Genomic DNA, 9,145 nt, shown 5'->3' with positions numbered 1-9,145 from the left:
TACTGCTGTGTCACCAACTTCACTAATTTTTTTTACAATGCATAATCCTGCTGTTAATTCCATCCAGTTGTGTTTTTCTTTCAGGGACTGTATTTTTTCATGTCTAGAAATTTGTTTTGGTTCTTTAAAAATATTTTCCATGACTTTAATCTTTTAAACATGTGATTGCAGTTATAATAATTGCTTTGATGTTTTTGACTGCTAGTTCAAATGCCTATACCAGATTTGGGTCTTCTTTTAATCTTAATTGTTTTTTAGAGATGGAATCTCAAACTATGTTGCTCAGGCTGGAGGGCTGTGGCTACTTCACAGGTGAGATCATACCACACTACATCCTCAAACTCCTGGGCTCAAGCAACCGCTCACTTCAGCCTACCAAGTGGGTCTTTCTTGACTGATAAAGTTTCCTTCTTAAAATTGATCATATTTTCCTGCCCCTTTGTATACATGGTTGAGAGTCATTGTGAGTTTTTGTCATTTTGAGTACTGAGTATTTTTGTATTCCTCTAAATATGTATGAACTTTGTTCTGGGATTCAGTTAAATTACCTGGAATTAGTTTGATTCTTTTGGGTCTTGCTTTTCAAATTTGTTAGGTAGGACGAGAGCAGCATTTACTCTAGAGTTAATTATTCACCACTGCTGAGGCAAGAAGCTCTAAGTACTCTATGCAAAGGCTTATAAATTAGTGGGGTTTTTTCTTCTGGTCTGATTGATGGGACTAAGCATTGCTCCTGGCCCATTGTAGCACTGGGTTTTGTTCCTTTTAACCCTTACAAGTAGTTATTTTCTGGTCTCAAGTATTTTATAATGGTGTATAACAGCCAAAATTCTCTTGAAAAAGAATTACAAATTCGGAGGATTTGCACTATTTGCTTCTAAGCCTTTCTATAAAGCTACAGTAATTAAGAAAGTGTGGTGTTTTTAAAAGATCATAGTGAAATCCCGTCTCCACTAGAAATACAAAAATTAGCCTGGTGTGGTGGCAATGGTCTTTACCAAATTTCCATGTATCATCATCATTATTATCATCATGATCCGGTATTTATAGTTGCAAGCAACAGATGCAAACTTTGGTTAGTTTCAGCAGAAAACACATTTATTAAGGAGTGTTAATAGTGCATATAATCTCTGAGAATAATGTTTGGAGTTGACCACCGTCAAGAAAAACATTTAAAAAATCATTCTACAGAAGTGATTCTATGAAGCATCAATGCAGTTTTTTGGGGGGGGGGGCCCAGACAGGGTGGTGTGTGCTGCTGATACCCATGGTACACCAGATAATCCTAGAATTGTTAACACTAGTTATTCAGGAAACTGGACTTACTACTGCCTCTAGTGTCGGTCTCGCCACATTTAATTCTGGGCAATTCCTCCCTTTTTGTATCACTAGTCCTTGACTGGCACAAAAACACCTGAGTAATAGAGACCGGGTCACAAACCTGAGCCCCTACTGCAGATAACGCTGAGAATATTTTAGCCTCTCCTAAGAGAGGATACCCCAAGCATCAAAGGAAGAAGATGCTGGACAGAAAAACAACATCATGACAGATGTCTACATTTCACATCTTTGGGTCCTTCAACATACATACACTTCTTTCTTCTCATGTTAACAACTCTTCCCACTTAAAATGCTCTCATCTGACACTGTGCACAGTTAGAACACATTAGCCATCTTCTCAGATGATGTCAGAGTTTCATCCATCTCCGAGACTGGATATTTTCAATGAATACCAGGCCTCCTCTGGAATGTCAAAATCCTGCCTTGATATTCTATAACCTGCGGACCAATCTAAAACATATGCAGTCATGAACAAACCCAAATAAAATAGTAAGACAGGAGATGAACGAAGAATTAATCAAACATACCAATATACACATGACACATCAAGAAGAAAAATTTGTGAAGGTGCTATATCCTCATTTCTGTGACTGGCCACGTGGTCACAGTGTTTGTGACTTTTCTGCTCCACCCATTCCATAATCCCTTTGCCCTCACACAGCTCCTTAGCTTGTTTGGATTATTCACCCAAGGGGTTATCTGAATCTTCATTCTGAAGAAGGAATGTTAGACTGGGCATTAAGTATGTGGAAACTGAATATCATGTACATCATAGTCAACCTATTAAACCTCTATTTTTCTCTTTTTTTAATTTTATAGACATACTTTTTTTTTTTTAAATTTTTGAGACAGAGTCTTACTCTGTCACCCAGGCTGGAGTGCAGTGGCACAATCTCGGCATACTGCAACCTCCGCCTCCCAGGTTCAAGCAATTCTCCTGCCTCAACCTCCTGAGTAGCTTGGATTATAGGCACCCACCACCACACCTGGCTAATTGTTTTGGTATTTTTAGTAGAGATGGGATTTCACCATCTTGGCCAGGCTGGTCTTGAACTCTTGACCTTGTGATCCGTCCACCTCGGCCTTTCAAAGTGCTGGGATTACAGGCATGAGCCACGGCGCCCGGCCTAGCCTTAAGTTTTTAGGATGGCATTTTACCAGCCAGTGCTAATAAATTAAATTCCTGTGGGCCACCTTGAGACTACAGGCGCTCCTACTTAGTAGTTGCTTATGAAAGACATTTGGACATGTAGGAGGAAGGAAGGAGCTATTGATACAGGGACAAAATATGATGAAATTCTAACCAAGAAAGCCATTAAGAAGAAATTTGTTTTTTAAAGTTGAGCACCAGAAAATATTTGAGAATAAAAATCTGATTCAGTCTCCAATAGGCATGAAGACTTCCTTGAAGGTTATCTGTAAAACATGCTCTTTGGGGACATTTGACTTTCACTTGATCTTAGCCAAAAGGCTGAGAAGCAATGGACATCTGGCTTTTAAAGATTGACTTCTCTTTAAATCTCCATAGGCCTTTATGATAATTGGTCGCTATGGATAACATGACTTAATATGTATAATTTTAGAACATGTATAAATAGTCATTTTTTTGTTAATCAAAAATATCATGATTTGTCTTTCTATTTTCTCCATTGTATAAAAGTGAATAAAGGATTTTAGGATATTCCTAATTTTAAAATTATACATTTGAGTAATTGTTGATACAACAGGTGTTAACAGTGAAAAATATGCCCTTTGGAACCTAGATCTGACTACTCTTCTGGCTCTGGAAGCAACAGAACCATATGTTGGTCACAGATTAGAGCAGTTTCTCAACCCTGGCACTACTGACATTTTGAGTCATACAATACTTTGCTGTGAGGGACTGTCCCGTGTAATGTAAAGTGTTTAGCAGCAACCCTGGCCTCTATTCATTAGACAACCGAAAATTTCTCCAGACACTGCCAAATGTCCGCAGGTGGGCGTTTGCCCCAATCGAGAACCACTCAATAAGAGCATATACAACAAAGCAACCTCACAGAATGTTGTTTTGTAGTTGGAGTCATATTCATTCTTCAGTAGGTTATTATACTTGGGTAATGGATTACCTTATGAAATCTGTGAACCCTTAAGCATTAGACTAATTACTTTTAAAAAATTCTGAACAATATAGGAAAAATTTTGAGTTTTCAGTTCTTACTTGGAGTGGTTGGAAGCACTTCCGATGTGTTAACTCATTTAGCATTGAGTGCTGCCCTTTGGGGAAAGCACTTTTATTCCTGAGGCACAAATAGGATAAGAAACTTTCTTAATGTGAAATTGTTAGTAGGGGATAGAGCCAAGATTTTTAAAATTGGTTTTTAAATTTATTATTATTGTTATTATTTTATTACTGGATTTAGAAATGTTGAAATTGGGGGTCCATGTGCAGGTTTGTTTCATGGGTATATGGATGATAAGGTTTGGGCTTCTAATGATCCTGTCAACTAAGGAGTAAAAATAATACTTGGTAGGTAATTTTTAACACTTGCCCCCTCCTTTTGTGTCACGTTTTGGAACCTTCAGCATCTATTGTTCCCACCTTCATCTCTGTGTCTGTGTGTACCCAATGTTTATCTCCCACTTATAAGTGAGAATATGTGGTATTTAGTTTTCTATTTCTGTGTTAGTTCAATTAAGATAGTGGCCTCCAGCTACATCCATATTGCTGCAGAGTATATGATTTTGTTCTTGTTTATGGCTGCATAGTATTCCATACACTACATTTTCTTTATTCAGTCCACTGCTGATGGGCACCCGGATAGACTTCATGTCTTTGCTACTGTGGATAGTGCTGTGATGAACATATTAGTGCAGGTATATTTTTGGAAGAACAATTTATTTGCCATTGAGTATATACCCAGTAATGGGATTGCTAGGTAGAATGGTAGTGCAACTCTCAGTTGTTTGAGAAATCTCCAAACTGCCCTCCACAATGGCTGGACTAATTTGCTTTCCAACAGTGTATAAGTGACCCCTTTTCTCAACAGCCTCAACAACATCTATGATTTTTGGACTTTTTAACAAAAGCCGTTTTGACTGGTATGATATGGTATCTCATGGTGGTTTTGATTTGCATTTCTCTGACGATTAGTGATGATGAGTATTTTTCATATGCTTGTGAGTTGCTTATATGTCTTCTTTTGAGAAGTATCTGTTACGTTATTTGTCCACTTTTTAATGGGGTTATTTACTTTTTGCTTGTTGATTTAAATTCCTTTTAGGTTGTTCAGGATATTAGACCTTTGTTGGATGCATAGTTGTGAATATTTTCTTCCATTCTGTGTGTTGTCTGTTTACTCTGTTAATAGTTTCTTTTGCTGTGCAGAAGCTCTGTAGTTTAATTAGGTCCCACTTCTCAATTTTTGTTTCTGTTTCAATTGCTTTTGATGACTTAACCATAAATTCTTTACCAAGGTCAATATTGAGAAGGTATTTCCTAAGTTTCCTTCTAGGATTTTTGTGGTTTGAGGTCTTACATTAAGTCTTTAATCCATTTTGAGTTAATTTTTGCTTATGGGGATGGGTAGGGGTCCAGTTTCATTCTTCTGCATATGGATAGCCAGTTATCCTAGCACCACTTATTGAAGAAAGGAGTATTTTCCAAATTGCTTTTTTTGTTGACTCTGTTGAAGATCAGATGTTTATAGGTTTTTTTGTTGACTCTGTTATAGATCAGATGTGTGGCTTTATTTCTGGGTTCTCTACTCTGTTCCATTGGTCTACATGTTTGTTTTTGTACCAGCACCATGCTTTTTTGGTTACTATAGCCTTGTAGTATAGTTTGGAGTCAGGTAATGTGATACTTCTGGTTTGTTCTTCTCGCTTAGGATTGTTTTTGCTCTTTGGGCTGTTTTTGGTTCCATATAAATTTAGAATAGTTTTTTTTTTTTTAATTCTGTGAAAATGATGTTGGCAATTTGATAGTAATCGCATTGAATTTGTAAATTGCTTTGGGCAGTATGGTCATATTAATGATACATTTTCTTCCAATCCATGAGTGTGGGATGTTTCTCTCTTTATTTGTGTTGTCTCTGATTTCTTTTCAACAATGTTTTGTAGTTCTCCTTGTAAAGGTCTTTCACCTCCTAAGTTAGATCTATTCCTAGGTATGTTATTCTTTTTGTGGCTATTGTAAATAGGATTGCATTCTTGATTTGGCTCTCAGCTAGAACATTATTGGTGTATAGAAATGCAACTGCATTTTTATTTTACATTTATTATGTATCCTGAAACTTTGCTGAAGTCGTTTATCAATTCCAAGAGCCATTTGGTGGTGTCTTTAGGGTTTCCTAGGTATAGAATCATATCGTCAGTGAAGAAAGATAGTTTGACTTCTTTTTTCCTGTTTGGATGCTTTATATTTCTTTCTCTTGCCTAATTGCTCTGGCTGGGACTTCCAATAGTATATTCAATAGGAGTGGTGACAGTGGGCATCCTTTCTTGTTCCAGTTATCAAGGGCATTGCTTCCAGCATTTGCCCACTTAGTATAACTTTGGATGCTGGTTTGCCATAGATGGCTCTTACTATTTTCAGGTATGTTCTTTTGATGCCTAGTTTGTTGCAAGTTTTTATCATGAAGGGATGTTTAATTTTATTGAAGGCTTTTTCTGCATCTATTGAGATGATCATATGATTTTTATTTTTATTCTGTTTATATGGTGAATTACATATTTATTGATTTGAATATGTTGAACCAATCTTGTATACCAGGAATAAAGCCTACTTGATCATGGTGAATTAACTTTTTGATAGGCTGCTGGATTCAGTTTGCTAGTATTTTGTTGAGGATGTTTATATTTATGTTCTTCAGGGATATTGGCCTGAAGTTTTTCTTTTCATTGTGTCTCTACCAGAGTTTGGTATCAGGATAATGCTGGCTTCATAGAATGAATTAGGGAGAAGTTGTTCTTCCTCAATGGTTTGAAATGGTTTCAATAAGATTGGTATCAATTCTTCTTTGTACATCTGGTAGATTATGGTCGTGAATTCATCTGGTCCAGGGCTTCTTCTGTTGTTGTTGGTAGATTTTTTTATTACTGATTTCGGAACTCATTATTGGTCTGTTTTGGTTTTCAGTTTCTTTCTGGTTCAATCCTGAGAGATTGTGTGTTTCTAGGGACGCATCTATTTTCTCTAGATTTTCTAATTTGTGTGCTTAGAGGTGTTCATTATACTCTCTGATAGTCTTTTGTATTTCTGTGGGATTAGTTATAATGTTATCCTTGTTATTTCTGGTTGTGTTTATTTGGATCTTCTCTGTTTTTTTTCTTTGTTAATCTAGCTAGTGGTTTATCAATATCATTCTCTCAAAGGACAAACTTTTGGTTTTATCAATCTTTGTATGGATTTTGGTGTCTCGATTTCATTCAGTTCTGCTCTGATTTTAGTATCTTGTGTCTCTATTTTTATTTATTTCAAAGAATTTTTGTTTTATCTTTAATTTTATTGTTTATCCAAAAGTCACTCAGAAGCAAGTTGTTTAACTTCCAAGGAATGTGTGGTTTTGAGATGTCTTTTAGGTGGTAATTTCTGTTTTTATTGCCCTGTAGTCTGACAGTGTGCTTAGTGTGATTTCCTTTTTTTTTTAAAATTTATAGAGACTTGCTTTACAGCCAAGCATGTTGATGATATTAAAGTGTATACGATGTGCAGACGAGAAGAATGTGGTTGTTGGGTGGAATATTTGGTAGATGTCTGTTAGGCCATTTGGTCAAGTGTTGAGTTTAAGTCCAGAATTTCTTTGTTAGTTTTCTGCCTTGATGATCTGTCTAATATTGCCAATCAGATGTTGAAGTCTATTATTCCGTGGCTGGCTAAGTCTTTTTTTTGTAACTTTTATTTTAGGTTTGAGGGTACATGTGAAGGTCTGTTAGGTAGGTAAACATGTGTCAGGAGGGTTTGTTGTAAATATTATTTCATCACTCAGCTATTAAGCCTAGTACCCAATAGTTATCTTTTCTGCTCCTCTCCCTCCTCCTACCCTCAAGTAGACCCCAGTTGTTTATAACTCTTTTCATCAGTCTAGAGAAAGTCGTTTATGAAGGTGGGTGCTTCCAAAGTTGGGTGCATATATATATATATGCATATGTATAGATAGATCTAGAATATATAATGTATGTATGTATTTCTATATAATAGTTGTCTTGTTGTATTGATTCCATTATCATTATATAATGTTATTCTTTGCCCATTTTGACTATAGTTTATTTAAAATCTGTTTTATCTGATATAAGACTAGTGATCCCTGTTCTTTTCTGTTTTCTGATTGCGTGATAGATCTTTCCTCATCCTTTTGCTTTGAGCTTGTCCGTGTTGTTACATGTGAGATGGATCTCTTAAAGACAACAGAGAGTTGGGTCTTGTCTTTTTATCCAGTTTACTCTATGCTTTTAAGTGGAATGTTTAGATGGCTTACTTTCAAAGTTAGCATTGCTATGTGAGATTTTGATCCTGTCATCATATTGTTAGCTAGTTGTTTTGTAGACTTGATTGTGTAGTTGCTTTATAGTGTCTTTACTTCCCCAAGTATGCCCGATCGCATCTGATTTCAGATGATGTAGTAATTAAAAAACAGTAACAATTTTCCTGAAGAACTCCACAGGCTCATATGATCTTAGTGGAAATTTCTACCAATGTTTACAGAAGAAGTAACATTAATTCTATCCAGTGTTTACCAGAAATAGTAGAGGAAAGCTTCCAATTTTATTTATGAAGCTAGTAATACTCTCCAAAGCAATATCTTTCTAGAATATAGATGCAAAAATTCTTAACAAAATACTTGCAAATAGAATTAATAAATGTATAAAAAGTTATACAGCATGATCAAGGCAAGATTTATTTCAGGAATGTAAGACACGCAATGTTTGAAAAGAAATCAATGTAATTCACCATATTAACAGTCTAGAAAAGAAAAATTACATGATTATATCAATTCTTGCAGAAAAAGCATTTGACAAAGTTCAATACATATTTCTGATTAAAAAATCCCTCAGAATAATGGGAATAGGAGGGAACTTCTTAGCTTGATGAAAGTGTCAACAAAAAGTCTACAGCTAATGCTCTACTCAGTGGTGAATGAATGCTCTTTCCCAAGATCAGGAAGAAGATGATGATATCTTCTCTCAATTCAACATAGTGCTAAACATTCTATCCATGTAATAAAGTAAGAAAGAAAATGAAAACATATAGATTTGAAAATATGAAATAAAACTGTCTGTATTTGCAGATAGAAACATAATTGTGTACACAGAAAATCCTAAGAAATCTCTAAAAAGTTTCTAGAATTAATGAGTTAAGCAAAGTTAGAGGATACAAGATAAATATACAACAATCTTGTATTTCTACATGCTAGTAGTGAGAAAGTCGACACTGGAATTCAAAGTATAGTACCCTTTATAAGAGCTCAGAAACAAAATAATTAGGTAGAAATCCAACAAATTATGTACAGAAATTACAGAAACATGTAGAAAACTACATAATCTTAATGAAATAAAGTTTTAGTAAGGATTTAAGTAACTAGAAAGAAATACTATGTTCACAAATTAGAAAACTCAAAAGAGTAAAACTTTTAGTTCTCCACAAATCAATATATGTGTTTAACATATCAAAGTTTCAGTAAGAACAAAAAAATAACAAAACAAAATAAAAAAAGAAAACACAAAGTTTCAGCAGGATTTCTTTTTGTAAATATAGACAAGAGTATTTTACAATTTATATAAAATAGCAATAGCAAAGAATGTAGAAGAGCTAATAACAACTTTGCAA

The sequence above is a fragment of the Trachypithecus francoisi genome, unplaced genomic scaffold, assembly GCF_009764315.1.
Source record: "Trachypithecus francoisi isolate TF-2019V2 unplaced genomic scaffold, Tfra_2.0 Lachesis_group4, whole genome shotgun sequence".
Classification (NCBI taxonomy): domain Eukaryota; kingdom Metazoa; phylum Chordata; class Mammalia; order Primates; family Cercopithecidae; genus Trachypithecus; species Trachypithecus francoisi.
Note: the sequence above shows the minus strand (reverse complement) of the source record.